Genomic DNA, 16557 nt, shown 5'->3' with positions numbered 1-16557 from the left:
CCAGCTGATCATTAGGGCATTATTATTTGAATTCCACCACTGTATAGCCACCTATCATAATGATTAACTCTCACTTAGTAGCAGAAGAATAAATGCTTAATACCTGTTGTCTGAGCACATGGGATCACTTGCATTTATCTTCCCTGGAAGTCTTTCTAGAGTTAAGTGGTTGGCTACTGTGGACATCAGTAGATAGCCCACTGATCTCATTTAGCAGACCATATGCATGGGAAAAAGGCAATTGAAGCAACAAATACCCCAATGCTCTTTTTAAAACCCAGATTAGCAAGGTTTAAAGCTCTGCTAAAGATAACACTAGAGATGTGCCTGTTGGCTTGAGGGCTCTGAAGTTTTCTGTGATGTGTGAGGTCCACACTTCAACAGTGATCAGGGAGAAGATTCACCTTTCAGGGAGAGGATGAAATGGATGCTTTAAGTATCTGTGGGGTTTAAGATTACCTCTAAACCTCCAAATAATAAGAAAGGCAGACCAATTTCTGATCCTTCCCAATTTAGGAGGCTCTGGAAGCACTCAGAGTTGCAGAGTTGAATCCAAAGTCCAAAGCTAGACATCTCTGTGCTAAACTATGCTAACTTAACAAAAACATTCTGCGTACACCTAACATGCTATGCTCAGACAGTTAAACTAGGATAATCTGGTTTATATAACATGTTAACACAATGCTGGAGAAAAAGAATAGAATGAATAGAATGCTGAGTCTCTAAAACATGTTGACTCATAAACTACCCAGCCCCATTTTAGCATTTTGTGCAAACCCAGTCATAGCGTCCTTGCATTTCTCTCTGTCTAGCATTGTGTGATTTAAATAGCTTTCCTTGGTTCTTGGTTCTGTTGTCACCCAAATTCTATAGTTGCTACTTTATTTTTATTTTTTTAAAAAACAACTTATCACAGATCTCTGGCTTTATGTACTTCAGTCCTAAGGGAGGAAAAAAATCCTCAAGGTACCTAATAGAGTCTAAAAGGACATTCATAATACCCCAACAAAGGAAATGTTCAGGTAACTGTATAACATAGAAATTTTGTAGCATGAACATAAATAATTTGAATTAAGATAGACTAATGAGGAGAGGAAAGAAGGAAGGAAGGAAGGAAGGAAAGAAGGGGAAGGGAGGGAGGCAGGAAGGACAGGGAAGGGAGAGAGGGGGAGAGAGAGGGAGGGAAGGAAGGAAGGAAGGAAAAGTGGAAGAAGGAGAAGGAGAAGGGAAAGAAGGGAAGTTGAGAGAAGGTCCAAGACCTATCCCTGGCCTTCCTCATATTCCAGTATTGAATTCCAGTACTGAAATCTTCCAAGCTTGTTGACACCTTCAAGACCAGGCTTGCTGTTGTCACTACACCCCAATACTAAAAAGGTGGTAAAAGGAGAATTCGATCAATTCTGCTGAGGATAATTGGAAAATACCAAAACATCTACAGATATCCTCGCCTTCTTCCAGATTTCCAAATACCACTAATAATGGGCATCAGCTTGAGAGCTGGTCCACATTTATTTCCTGATAATGGTGTATAAAACTCCTTAAATTTGACATATCCTGTTTTAAATGCAAAAACAACTGTTTTGCATTAAAAAAAATAAATAAAGTTGCTCCTCTCATTCTGGAAAGATTTCAGTCTTGGAATGATGTGTTTCAAAGCAGAATTTGATTCGTATCTGACAGGCTTCGCATGCCCCTATTTCATCCCAACCTTATTTGCAATTGGAGCAAAAACTAAGAAAACCCCAAACTTGCAGAACTTGCAGACATCTTTCTATCTTTTCTTCTTCCCTGTAGGGTTTTGGGATTGTGAATCACTGCTGAAACATTTTCCTAAGGCTATAAGGTTGCAGTTTTAATACTAAATCAACCGTCCTCAGTGGAAATCTTACAAAAGTAACAGAACAATTAGAAATCTTGGTTAAAAAACAGAAGGAAAAAGCAAAACAAAAGCCCAAGAATTCACTAACTTCTTTCCAAGACAGTTAATAAATAAGCAGGCACTAGATGAATGCAATACTTTTAAAGGCAATTCCTTGTTCAATTTAAAATGTTGTATTCCAAGATAAATTTAAAAGCTTGACAGTAGAACTAATTATACATCTAGAAATGTATAATTCAGTTTCCTCAGCAACAAGATGCCCCAGTGGTTTGAGTAAGAACTCATGAGGGAAGGGTTCTTTCAAGAACCTCTTGCTCTTCCCTGCAATATTTATGAGCGCACCAATATTTAATTCATTATTTATAGCTTTCTGGCATATATCTAATTTGTTTGATATATACTTTTTTTATATGTCCACCGCACTTTGTCTATAAGCAGTTATTATAGGAAGGAGAACACCACCTCAACTTGGAACAGGCCCTGGGGAAATGCATGAAGCACACCAGAGGAGTAACCAAGAGCATTCTTTTGCAGCCTGCTGCTCTTCCTTTATAGGTTTAGATTGCAAGGCTTAATTATAATGGTTTCCAGCATCTTGGCCTTAAATGCCCGATTAAGAAAAATCAAATCAAATTAAATCCATATGTTGTACAGTGGTATTTTGGGTACTCATTGTTAATTGGTTCCAGGAGGTGCGATGAGTACCAAAAAATGATGAATAGTACCAAGCAATTTCCCCCCCATAAGGAATAATATAGTGAGTCATAAGACAGCCAACACCAATAAGTTCTAGCTTTGGCATTGAGTACCAAACAAATGATGAGTATCAGGACAAAATGTTTGCCTCAAATTGCATTGGGTACCAAATTTGATGAGTTTCAAAAGCAGTTGAGTACCGAAGTACCACCATAGTTGATACTTATGTTAAGTACCAACTATGTTAAAATGTTGGACTAAAGTCAGGGACATCCAAGATCCAATGTTCAATTTGCTATAATTTCCAAGGGTCTATTCTAATCTCAGTCTTAGTGATCCTTATCTACTGTTTGGTTAATGCTATCAAGACTTGTAGGTGCCCAACATTAAGTGCATTATAGCTGAGTTGTTAAGGCATTGCAAAAAAGACCATTCTGCAGTGAAAAGGGCGAGGAAGTACTAGAAGGCTAGGCTGAGATAAACTTTGAGAAAGGAATGATACTATAATGAAATTCTGTCTGTGTCTGCTTAGGTCAGAATTCAAATTGAGTTCAACGGGACTTCCTAGTTATGTGTGTATAGAATAGCAAACAATCACTTACTTATTAAACTTCTTAGGTCTCCAACAACCACTCTCAAAAGTGGGTCACACAATACGAAATGTCCTAATACGGTTTGATTGTTTTTAGTTTAATACCATGGACAGCAACCTGTCACCAATGAGCCCCAGTAGGCTCAAGACAAGCTGTCAAAATATAGCAGCAACATGGAGAAATTTCAGTGATGTGACTTCAGCCTGTTTTGGGAAGGCTGGAGGTGGTGTGTGAGTTTAAGGATACATATGGGATTGTTTCCTTTCCAGAGGCTTCCTGCCTGCTTTAACCCTTTAATCAGCCCAACCTCTTCTAAGGGTATCATAGCATTGCTCATGTCATTGTACACTGCCCCAAGTCCCCTGTAAGGGAGATGGGCAGTTCTTAAATATAATCAATAATTAAATAAAAAGAAATCAGTCTGCCACAGCCAGCTCAAAGGACCTAATTGTCCAAATATTGCATATCCCTGACTCAGAAATATCAATAAGGTAAATTGTAAATTGTATTTTTGTTTATCCATTCATCCCAATTCTAACAGACAAAATAATTCCACAGTTTGAAGTTTCTTATTGCTGTTCACTAATGTCTTATAGTTGTTAGTCTTTTAAAGTCTCCCCCTCCTTAATCAATTTATTGTACAACTTTAACTTATTCATTATGCTTTCTTTTGAAGATTTATGAATTCCTGAAACAGCTTTATTGAGAGTATCAGGAAGGAAGGAAGGAAGGAAGGAAGGAAGGAAGGAAGGAAGGAAAGAAGGAAGGAAGGAAGGGAGGGAGGGAGGGAGGGAGGGAGGGAGGGAGAGCAAGGAAGGAAAAATAAGGAAAGAGGGGAAGGAAGACGACAGGAGAATGAAGAGGGAAGGAAAAAGAAGAGAAGGAAGGAAGGAAGGGAAAAGGGAGGAAGGAAGGAAGGAAAAAAGGAAAGAAGGAAGGAAGGAAGGAAACAGGTGATCTGCAATTCACACAATAAAAAGAGAAATGTTCTTGAACTAAACAACATTCTACATGGGATAACTTTAAGTAAAATATAATCTCTAAAATTTATCTCACAAGAAATTGCTCCCCTTCCTCCACCAGCCATTATTCACAATGTTAATAGAAATCATTTCAGCATAATTTTAAGCTTTGGGTTAAGCTTCCAAAAAGGACACATGCACTCCTTTTTTTTCTTGTTGGAGGCTAAATGCACATAATAACTATCCTCTCATTATTGTAAAAGGATTAAGGAGGACCAGCCGCTGAGTTGCTGAACCTTGTTATTGAAATTAAGTTTATTCTACCCATGCTTTCTGTTGTTTCTGAGTAGTCGTTTACAATGGAAATGTAAGGAACATTTTGCAAATGAACATTTTCACAAATACTCAAGGATAAAAGAGTCTGGTTTTGATTAAAACAAAAGAAAAATGCACCCTTAACAGATTACTGTAGAATTTGTAAGGAAAGGTAGCTGATATTGCATGCATTATAATATCACAAAAAAGTATCATTTGTGCAATGACATCATGACATATATGACATCATTATAGCTTGTATTAGATATCTAGTTCACATAACACAAAGATGTGATTATGCTACTCATGGATTTCTTTGAATATGTCAAGATTTAGATGCATACCCACATAATAATGTATTCAGTCGTAAAGTATGGCATAGAATGGATTGGTTCACCCAGCTGGTAAGCCAAACAACCTATCTCCTGGATTGATGTAGTATGTCAATTCAGCCATAATGGGTAACAGATGATATTACAGAAATGTGCCAGAGGTGGGTTTCAGCAGGTTTTGACCAGTTCTGGAGAACCGGTAGCAGAAATTTTGAGTAGTTCGGAGAACCGGTAAATTCCATCTCTGACTAGTCCCACCCCCATCTATTCTCGGCCTCCCAAGTCCCAGCTGATTGGGAGGAAATGGAGATTTTGCAGTACCCTTCCCCTGGAGTGGGGTGGGAATGGAGATTTTACAGTATCTGTCAGATGTAAATGCCTTATTCTCTAATGTGTAAATAGTATATGAACGGGGTATCAGGGGTTAACTTATTCTTCACTTCTTAATGTATTCATAATTCACCACTCCCACATATAGCTCCACCCATTGTATATATAAGGAGCTATCTGCACTTTTTTCCTTGCTTCTATCTGTGAATATTCAGTGAATATAGAATGCCTATTGTAAATAAAAGGAAATATATTTAAACCTTTAACTCTTACTAATCTTATTGAGTCTGATCCTGAAAATATTGCAACAAGCTGGTAGCAGAGGATGGTTAATTGACTCAATAAAAACTTAAAAATGTCTAAGAAAGATAGGCCCAACACCAGGGCCTACAGCAAAGAAATGGAAACAGAACAAGAAATAATCAACGAATCCACAAACGCAATTTCGAGAGAATCCGAAGAATACACCACTGAAGGCGAAGAAATAATAGATGAAGATGATGACCAGGAGGAAATCGAAATAGAGAATAACGAACTCAGGTCAGAGATTTTAAAACTATTAAAGAGCCAGAAGAATGATGAAAGCCTCATCGCGAACCTCCAAGATATGCTGAAGAACAGCGGAGCAGCGAGAGAGAAAAACATCACTAATGAAAAATCTAAAGACCCAAAAATAGTGAGTGATATGACTGCAGAGAAAGTCATTGCGAAGAAGAAAAACGGTGATCCCGCGCGAAATTTTGAATGGCAGCCATCTTGGTTTCAACAGGCCTCCAAGGTGAGTGAAGCAGAGCCAATCAAAAAGCTCAATTCAAAATTTCTGGCGCGAAAAACATTATCAGACAACGAAAATGAAAAAGAAGATTCAAACACCTCAGAAGAATCAGAATCAGAAAGTGAAGATGATTCAACAAAATACCAAATAAAATCAGCAATGAAAACGCTTTTTGCTGCATTTGGGCCAAAACTAAAAATTACTAAAAAGATACCGAAGAAGCGAGCGAGCAAGCCAATGCCTCAAGACCTGCCCGCTCCCATCCTGACTACGAGAGCGCCGACGCCCGAACCCAGAGAGCCCTGCCGATACCGCCCTACGCCACAGACCGAAGCAAGCACCAACGCCCTCAAAAGAAGAGGAAGAGCAGCCGCCGTCGTCAGGACTCCCAAAATCGAACCAGAGACCGATTCGTCTGAAGAGGAGCAGAACGAGCGAGCCGCAATGGGGAGAACCTTCCACGACGACTCCAAAGAAGAAATGGACAACGCGCATGCGCAAAACTACGCAGACGGTCCGGGAAGACATGAACTGGCGAGAAGACCATACAGGCTCGTTGCGAGCATCCCCACGCCGTTTTGCAATTTTCTACATTTACGAGACCACGGACTACCTCAGGTTGTAAGTAATGGACCCAATAATGTCGGAAATTTACCCAGTGACTTCCCAAAGCTAAGGGTTGATGGCATTAATTTGCAAGAATGGTATCAACAGCTCCAGGTTGTCTTTATGAAGGAAAACTTACTGTTTTTTATCACTAGTCCCCCAAAAAGACCTTGGACTCTAAAAATAGATTGTTTACACCATAGAGCATTTTTCTTAATAATATCTAGTGTGTCTCCTGCAATGTATCACAGCATTAAGCCAAATCTGACTGTTTCAGAAATTATTCAATGCATGTTTAATTTGTTTCACAGTGACAGTGTAGCTACCACCACAAGGATGTCTAAAGATTTCTTTTCATCTAGGGTAAAACCAGGGGTTTCCATAAGTGAGCATTTAATATCTTTAAACAAAATAAGAGCTGAGCTGCATTTGAGGGGGGAGGTGATTTCAGACCAAACAATGAAAAGTGTTATTATCAACTCACTTGATCCATCATGGGACAATTTTATGTCACATTTAGACACAATCAATCTAGGATACTTATCCATAGAAAGTCTATCCAATAAATTGATAGCAGAAGACAATTCAAGAAGGAATCGTTCTAATAATCACACAGAACACAAACCATATAGGAAAGTAGCTTTCCAAGAAAAATATAATGAAACATTTAAATGTCACAATTGTGGATCCAGGGAACACAATAGAAGAGATTGCCCCAAAATTTCAAAGGAAAGACATAGGTCAGAATATAGAAACAAATACAATTATAGACATAGATATAGAAGCCCACCAAATTACAAAGAGAATAGAGGGGGCAGAGATAATTCAAAGGACAGAAAATCTGGTTCACTGAATGGATTAAATAAACAAGACAACACTAACATACAGCAAAATGAGAACAATAATTGGCTTATTGATTCTGGAGCAACTAATCACACCACTAATAACAAAAATATATTGTCTTCATTTGCAGAAGATAAATTTGTAATAAAGGTAGCTAACCAAGAAAAGGTTCAAGTATTAGGTAGAGGGAATGTAACCTTGCCTGGTCTAGGAAAAATAGAGGGGGTATTGCTAATACCTGAAATACCTCATAACATACTAAGTGCCATAAAACTAAGTAGAGATTCTGACATTAACATTGTTTTTTCAAAAGGAAAAGCGACTTTGGAGAAGAATAAAATAAATATAGGCACTGTGATGATTAAAGGAGGCCTACCTTATCTGATAACAAAGGAAAAATGGTTGCATAACATTGATTCAAATATGGAAGATTGTATTGAAGTAGATGATGTAAATATTAGCAACAGTGACAATGATGAATGTAAAATATCTCATGATCACATAGATGCACACAATGAAAAAAAACCAAAAATAGGTAAGCCAATTCATGATGAGTGTGCTCACATCTTACATAGGAAGTTAGGACATGCCAGTTTTCCTGTAGTACAAAAAATGACTGAACACGCAGAAGGTGTTAAAATAAAAAATTGTGAAAATTATTTGGAATGCTCAGTATGTAAATCTACAAAACTAAAAACTAGTCCCAGGCCAAGAAAATCTACTAGATCAACTAACAAAATTTTTGATTTAGTACACATGGACTTAGTTGGTCCATTAACTCCATCAGTCACTTATAGAAAACGTTACTTCCTGACAATAGTAGACGATTATAGCCGCTATGGGTTTGTTTATACATTAAAACACAAAGATGAAACCTTTCAAAAATTTAAAGAATTTTACAAACGCATAGAAACACAACACAATATCAAAATAAAACAAATCATGACAGATAGGGGATGTGAATTCATGTCTAAAGAATTCTCCCAATGGTTAAGAGACAAAGGAATGTTACATTACACATCTAGTCCATTTTCTGCGTTCCAGAACGGGATTTCAGAGAGGAAGAATTCAACATTACAAACCATGATTAGATGCACATTGGAAGATGCTGGCTTAAGCAAACAATTCTGGTCAGAAGCCTTACATTATTCAAATTACACACAAAATAGAACCTGGTCCAGCATTGTAAATAAGACACCATATGAAGTGATGTATAATAGGAAACCAAAATTAGCACACATGCACATATTTGGAGTCACTGCAGACGTACACATACCTAAGCAATTAAGAAGAAAGGGAGAAAACGTATCCAGAAGACTCAGATTTATGGGATATGAGACTGGCACTAAAGGGTACAGATTCATTGATAATAATAACAAATTTATAGTCTCCAGAACAGCTGTGTTCCATGAACAAGCCAACTGGTCTAAATTACATCTTAATGAAATATTTCCAAATAAATACAAAGATACAAAATCTCATGAGAAAGGGACCATAGAAAAGCAAAATATCAACAAATATAAAAACAAAACCAAAACTTGGACAAATAGCCAACACAAAATAAAGACAGACACACTAACAAAAAAGGAAGCAAGATATTTGCATGATAACGATAGTAAACCTGAAAAAAACCATTAGAAACACCAGAAATCAAATGCCAAATAAATACAAGGATTATATAATGCATATGGATGGTGAGCCAACAACACCTAATACATATGAGGAAGTGTTAAAACTCCCTTGTGAAGAAAAAGAAAAATGGGAATTAGCGATGAAGAAAGAGATGGAAAGTTTACAAGGATTAAATGTATTTACACCTGCAATTGCACCTAAAGATAAAACAATTATTGGTACCAGGTGGATATATAAAATTAAGAACTTAGAGGGAGGCAATACCCTATACAAAGCTAGACTAGTTGCACAAGGTTATGCACAGAAATATCCGGAGGACTATACTGACACGTATTCCCCCACAGTAAGAACAGAGAGTGTCAAAACAGCTCTAGTGGTAGCATCAGCACTCAATCTTGATGTATTTCAATATGACATACAGACTGCGTATCTACACGCAAAACTAGATAAGGAAATATACGTAAGAGCACCTCACAGTCAATACACAAACAAAAATGAGATTTGGTTGTTAAACAAGAGTTTATACGGGTTAAAACAATCTGGTAAACGATGGTATGATTGTTTAGTAAAAGTACTTAAAACCATGGACTTCAACGCTACCACTGCTGATAACTGTTTCTTTGTCAAAAAGGGTGATGATTACATTGAATTTGTATTGATTTATGTGGATGACATTTTATACATAGGAAAACATAAAGAGAGAAGAGAAACTTTTGTAACTAAGCTAAATGAACATTTCTCGTTGAAATCTCTAGGCAAAGTAAACAAATATCTTGGTGTCCAAATTAATAAGACTAGAAGGGGATTCAAACTTAATCAGAGAGATAAGATCATAGAACTTTTAAATAAATGCAATTTAAACAATGCCAAATCTTGTGATACTCCTATGCAAACTGATTTTCTAAGAAATACTGATGAATCTTCCCCCGAATTCAAGGATAACACATTTTATAGATCAATCATAGGTTCACTTCTTTATATATCTAATTGGACTAGACCAGATATCGCCTTACCACTCAATTTATTATCCAGACATGTCAGCAAACCAACAATGTATCACTGGGAAGCTGTTAAAAGAATTTTAAGATATCTGAAAAGTACACTAGACTTTTGCTTAATGTTAGAACCTAATGATAATAAAGAACCAAAGCTTACATGTTACGCAGATGCGGACTGGGCTGGAGACACCTCATGTAGAAAAAGCACATCTGGTTATGTATTTCTCTTAAATGACTGTCCAGTTTACTGGTACACTGGTAAACAAGAACTAGTGGCCATTTCAACGACAGAAGCGGAATATGTTTGTTTATCCAAAGCTGCAAATAACCTTGTATGGTTTAATGATTTAATTTCAGATGTTTGGAAAAAACCTGCTTTGCCTTTTGTTATGCATGAAGACAATAAAGCAGCCATTGAAATATCTAGATCTGATGCCATTGGACAAAGGTCCAGACACATAGATATAAAATTTAAACATGTGAGACAATTATCTCAGGATGGATTTATTAAAGCAGTGCATTGTGATACTTCAGAACAATTAGCTGACATATTGACAAAGCCTTTACCTTCTAAGCAGCACAAATATTTAACTTCTAAGTTGTATGTTTTATATTGTCCTGAATCTGAGTGTAATTGGTGTTGCATAACGAATCGGCATTTAGAGGGGGATTTGTCAGATGTAAATGCCTTATTCTCTAATGTGTAAATAGTATATGAACGGGGTATCAGGGGTTAACTTATTCTTCACTTCTTAATGTATTCATAATTCACCACTCCCACATATAGCTCCACCCATTGTATATATAAGGAGCTATCTGCACTTTTTTCCTTGCTTCTATCTGTGAATATTCAGTGAATATAGAATGCCTATTGTAAATAAAAGGAAATATATTTAAACCTTTAACTCTTACTAATCTTATTGAGTCTGATCCTGAAAATATTGCAACAGTATCCTTCTCCTGGAGTGGGGAGAGAATGGGGATTTTGCAGTATCCTTCCCCTGCCATGCCAACCAAACCACGCCCACAGAACCGGTAGTAAAAAAATTTGAATCCCACCACTGAAGTGTAGCTTTCTTAAAAATCCAACACACACGTGCATGGATACGGAGAAGACTTTTTAGAAAAGTTTTCCAAAAGAGCCTCTCCCTCCCTTGACAACTGTCTGCCAACATTTTTATTTCTTCAAAGATGATAGTAAACTTGTGACAGCTGTTATAAGTGATCCTGCAATTAATTTAACTGGTGGCTATTTACATGGATGTTACTGAATTTATTGATGCGTTGTTACCGCGTCATTTTATTTTGTGGGGTTTTTTGTGTGTTTTATCGCTGTTACTCAAGTTGACAAAAACTTAGTGGAAAGGCAAGCTATTAATTTAAATAAACAAATTAATGAAATGTTCATTGCTCCATTCTGCTCAGTTTATCAACCTAGGTACATCAACACCGATTCATCAATAAATAAATATTTATTGTCCCTTAGTGGTTTCTTTATTTGGAAAAGTGGGGGAGGGGGTAAAATCAGGTAAGTGCTTGGAACTATTTTGAATCTTGATATTGACTAATCAATCTTTAGCTTTTCTAATCCCAATTTCTGCCAACCAATTCTTAAACTAGGAACATAACAGATCTTCCATTCCTATCCTTAGTCCTTATTAATTCTTTACATTAGCAATGAACAAATGTTTAACTATGGCTTTGCGGTGCTTATTCATTGCCTATTTTAGATGAAATAAAATGCATACACGATTTTTAAATACAACCGATGGATGCTTCTATTAACTATATTTGTACAATTTAGATCATGGACCATAAAAGCAAATAAATATTTCATCCCTTTCCTCCGTACATCATCATGTTTTTCCTCTTTGCCACAGACTCTTTAATATTCTGAGGGGGAAAATAATTACAGCTAGGGATTTTAATGAGACTCACAAATTTCTGGCATGCGTAACACCGAAGATTGTTTTTAAAAATGGTTCAAGTCAATGACAGTGTTTCCTTTGGATTTACTAGGCAATTGTTGAAAAATAATGCTGCCTATTTAAATGCTACATAAGTTGCGGAAATATATTAGCCAGGGATGGCATTAGTAATACGAGGGAGGTTGAGAAAAGAAAGGAAGGGAAGGGAAGAGGGGATAGCTATAAGCAATAAAGAGAAATAAGATGAGTCAGTTGACAGATTATGTCTAAAAAAGTAACTTAGCCCAGATGGCAAGAAACCTAGGAAAAAGCATTTCAAATAATTCAAAGACACAGTGTATTAATTAACTTACTATAAACAAGTCTAGGAAATTCCTCTTACTGTTTCCAAAGTTCTGTATTTACTCCAGACTAGATTTAGAACTATCTTACTAGATGCGGGAATTGAAGGAGAAGTCATCAAATTTGCAGACGACACTAAGCTGGCAGGAATAGCCAACACGCCCAGAAGACAAACTCAAGATCCGAAAAGATCTTGACAGACTTGAAGACTGGGTCCTATCTTAACAAATCCAATGAAATGAAAATGAAATCCAATGTAGGTAAAAGTAAGGCTCTAGACTTAGGTAAGAAAAAACCAGGAGTGAAACCCAGCAGGTTCTGACAGGTTCTGAAGAACCAGTAGTGGAAATTTTGAGCAGTTCGGAGAACTGGCAAATACCACCTCTGGCTGGCCCCAGAGTGGGAAGGGAATGGGGATTTTGCAGTATCCTTCCCCTGGAGTGGGGTGGGAATGGAGATTTTGCAGTATCCTTCCCCTGCCAGCCCACCAAGCCATGCCCACCAAGCCACACTACACCCATCAAGCCACGCCCACAAAACCGGTAGTAAAAAAAAATAGATTTCACCACTGGAAAAAAACAGCCTAGGTACAGACTAGGTGAAACTTGGCTTAATGCCAATAACCGCAAGAGGGATCTTGGAGTCCTAGTGGACAATCACTGAACTATGAGCCAACAGTGTGAGGCAGGAGCCAAAAAAGCCAATGTAATTCTAGGCTGCATTAATAGAGGGATAGAATCAAGATCATGTGAAGTTCTAGTACCGCTTTACAAGGCCTTAATAAGACCATACTTGGAATACTGCACCCAGTTCTGGTCACCACAATATAAAAGAGATGTTGAGACTCTGCAAAGAGTGAAGAGAAGAGCAACCAAAATGATTAGTGGGCTTAGAAAGTAAACAGCACAATCTTAATCCTGGCAAACCTCTTTAATTCAAATGGCTGTGAATTATTGTCATTTCCAGTCTGAAAGGCTTCACAAACAGTCTTTCAGGGGAATATTTACAAACGCTCACCTTATCTCCCTTGGAATGTTGCCAGACAACTAATTGCCAAATGCAGAGCAAGGCCAAACTTAGCACAGAGTCAAACAGAGCTTTTCCAGAGCTTTTATTGACCAGATGAACTAATTGCTTCCTGCAAAAGCTCACGTCCCATTCGCTTCTTTTTTACGTCTTATGGGAGGGGCCAATCATCTCCAAGCATTACTCCCAAGTTGACCCTGTTTTCTTAATTGTTCCTGTCTTCTGGCAGCTCTGCGCATGCTCACACTGGGAACAGGCTCACGCTGTTCTTCTGCCTCGCTGATGTCAGACTCCAGAGACTCCGGAGGCAGCCAAGAACTACCAGATGGCCTTGGCCCTCTCTCTGCCTCTGATTCAGAGCCCTCGTCCGAGCCTTCCCCAGACTCCAGGACTGGCCCACGTTCCTCCCCAACATCCTCACTATCCTACTCTGCTGCCAGCTCTGCTGGCTGCTGGCGGGCCACAACAGCTGGAGGCTAAAATATACGAAGAATAAAATTGGGTATGTCGAGTTTAATGAAAAAAAGGACTAACAGATTTAACAGATTTACAGAATTGGAAGGTACCTTGTAGGTCATCTAGTCCAAGCAGGAGACCCTACACCATTTCTGCAGATGGCAGTCCAGTCTCTTATTGAAAGCCTCCAGATAGCACTGTTCCAATATTTTAGTGGTTCCTACAAAGACGAGAGGGTCAAACTATTTTCCAAAGCAACAATAGGCAAGACAAAAAACAATGTTTGGAAGCTAACCAAGGAAAGGAACAACTTAGAACTAAGAAGAAATTTCCTAGAAAAGACTAGAAGACCTCTGAGATCCTTTCCAATTCTATTTTTCTATGTTCTATGTTATTGCAATCAATGTGTTTCTTACTTCCTTGCTGGGGCACTGCTGTGAGAATTTTACCAGAAAGCTTAATTTGCTTCTAACTGAGCTTTTTTTTAAAAAAAAACATCTAAAGAGTAATGTATGTGAATTTGCTTTTTAGCAAGTTGAAGCTGTATCTTGTAAGCTTTCAGGCATGGGTTATAACCTTCAATATAAAGAATGGCTGTTGGAAATGGGTATGTCTAGTTTGATGAACAGAAGGACTAGGGGTGACATAATAGCAGGGGTGAAATCCAGCAGGTTCTGACAGGTTCTGGAGAACTGGTAGCAGAAATTTTGAGCAGTTCGGAGAACCAGCAAATACCACCTCTGGCTGGCCCGAGTGGGGAGGGAATGGAGATTTTGCAATATCCTTCCCCCAGGAGTGGGGAGGAAATGGGGATTTTGAAGTATCCCTTCTCTGGAGTGGGGTGGGAATGGAGATTTTGCAGTATCCTTCCCCTGCCATACCCACCAAGCCACGCCCACCAAGCCACACCACACCCACCAAGCCATGCCCGGAGAACTGGTAGTAAAAAAATTTGCATGATAGCAATGTTCCAATATCTCAAGGGTTGCCACAAAGAAGAGGGAATCAAACTATTCTCCAAAGCACCTGAGGGCAGGACAAGAAGCAACGGGTGGAAACTAATCAAGGAGAGAAGCAATTTAGAACTAAGGAGAAATTTCCTGACAGTGAGGACAATTAACTAGTGGAACAGCTTGCCACCAAAAGTTGTGGGTGCTCCAACACTGGAAGTTTCTAAGAAGATGTTGGATAACCATTTGTCTGAAGTGGTGTAGGGTTTCCTGCCTAAGCAGGGGGTTGGACTAGAAGACCTCCAAGGTCCCTTCCAACTCTGTTATTCTATTTTCTACACAGAGTTGAGTTTATGACTTAGGTGGCTAGAAGGAAGGAGATGTGTGAATGTTAAACTTCATGCCACTGAGCTGCAAAAACTAGTCTAACATTGAATAATACTTTATTTCTGTTGGAGAGGGCAATAGCTCTATTCCTCCTACATCCCGATATTATTATCACCTGATATGCAAAGATTTAGCATGAGTATCTAAAAGTGAAGCACCAATGGATTATTTAGGTTGGAACGTGAAGGTGAACAAGGCCAAGCATGAGGAATTGGCCAGGTTCATCTATTATGCTGATCTACAGTTTGTTCTCATCTTGGTTGACTGAACAAGCCACGTTCATGTATCATGCCAAGTCCAAAACAAATAAAGCACATTGTGAGTCAACATTTTGCGGGGGCCCAGCCATTAACGAAGGGTTAATTTATCCTTGGGGTCTTAATTAACCAGCTTTGCTCTTATTGCTGAACAATTTGGTGAAACCCGAAGAAGATTTAGTAGGTCTTGTTGATATAGTACGCTACTTTCGTTCTAAATCAAGCCTACGCTTATCTGCTCCACAGAACTTCCAAAAGACTCTCCAAGAATAAGTATTTGGCTTATTCAGCCAAGCCTGTTTTATTTCTAAATAAATTTGAAGTCGTCTGTTGCTTCGTTCACTTGATTCAGCATCTTTATTCAGAAATGATTTTGGAACGTGTTTTTGCATGTAGCGTACTATATGAACCAAGTCAATTGTCTTAATGATCTGTGATTAAACAAAACTATGGTTTAGCAGAATGTGTGAACCAGGTCTTTCTTGTGGAGGCAAACCCGTGAACATATTTGCTGAAATGCTTGCCTTGAAAACATTTGGATGAGTCTAGGATCAAGGGGTTAAGCATCACACAATCTTCTAGCTGCAGAAGTTGGTTTTTCTTCTCAGGATGGGGGAACCTAATATATATTGGCAAGAAACTCACAAATGTAGAATATAAAATGGATGGATCAGCACCTCGAAGAAATCCAGACAAAAAGCACAAATCAGGAATAGTAACACCACCTTTATTGTAAGGTTACAGTAACAGAATCTTCCAAATCTGAAAGCACTTCTCCCTTTCTTTAGTTTTGCACGTGGTCCTTAACTTACGACTGCAATTCAACCCAAAATCTCTGTTGCTAAGCAAGACAGTTGCTAAGTGAGCTTTGCTCCATTTTACGACTTTTCTTACCACAGTTGCTAAGTGAATCACTTCAATTGGTCACATGATCAAAATTCAGACCCTTTTCCACTGACTCATATTTATGACGGTTGTAGATAGTCCGGGGTCACATGATTCCCTTTTGCGACTTTCTAACAAGGCAAGTCAGATTCACTTAACAACCGTGTTACTAATTTAACAACTTCAGTGATTCACTTAACAGCTGTGGTAAGAAAGGTCATACAATGAAGCAAAACTCACTTATTTATTTATTTATTTTGATTTTTATACCGCCCTTCTCCAGCAGGACTCAGGGCGTTGAACAGCCGAGATAAAACAGAGCATACAAAATTTAAAAACAGTTTAAAAGGTAATTAAATAATTTC

The sequence above is a fragment of the Pituophis catenifer genome, unplaced genomic scaffold (genome assembly GCF_029215685.1).
Source record: "Pituophis catenifer annectens isolate HBS135680 unplaced genomic scaffold, rPitCat1.0.hap2 SCAF_11, whole genome shotgun sequence".
NCBI classification, from domain to species: Eukaryota; Metazoa; Chordata; class Lepidosauria; order Squamata; family Colubridae; genus Pituophis; species Pituophis catenifer.
Note: the sequence above shows the minus strand (reverse complement) of the source record.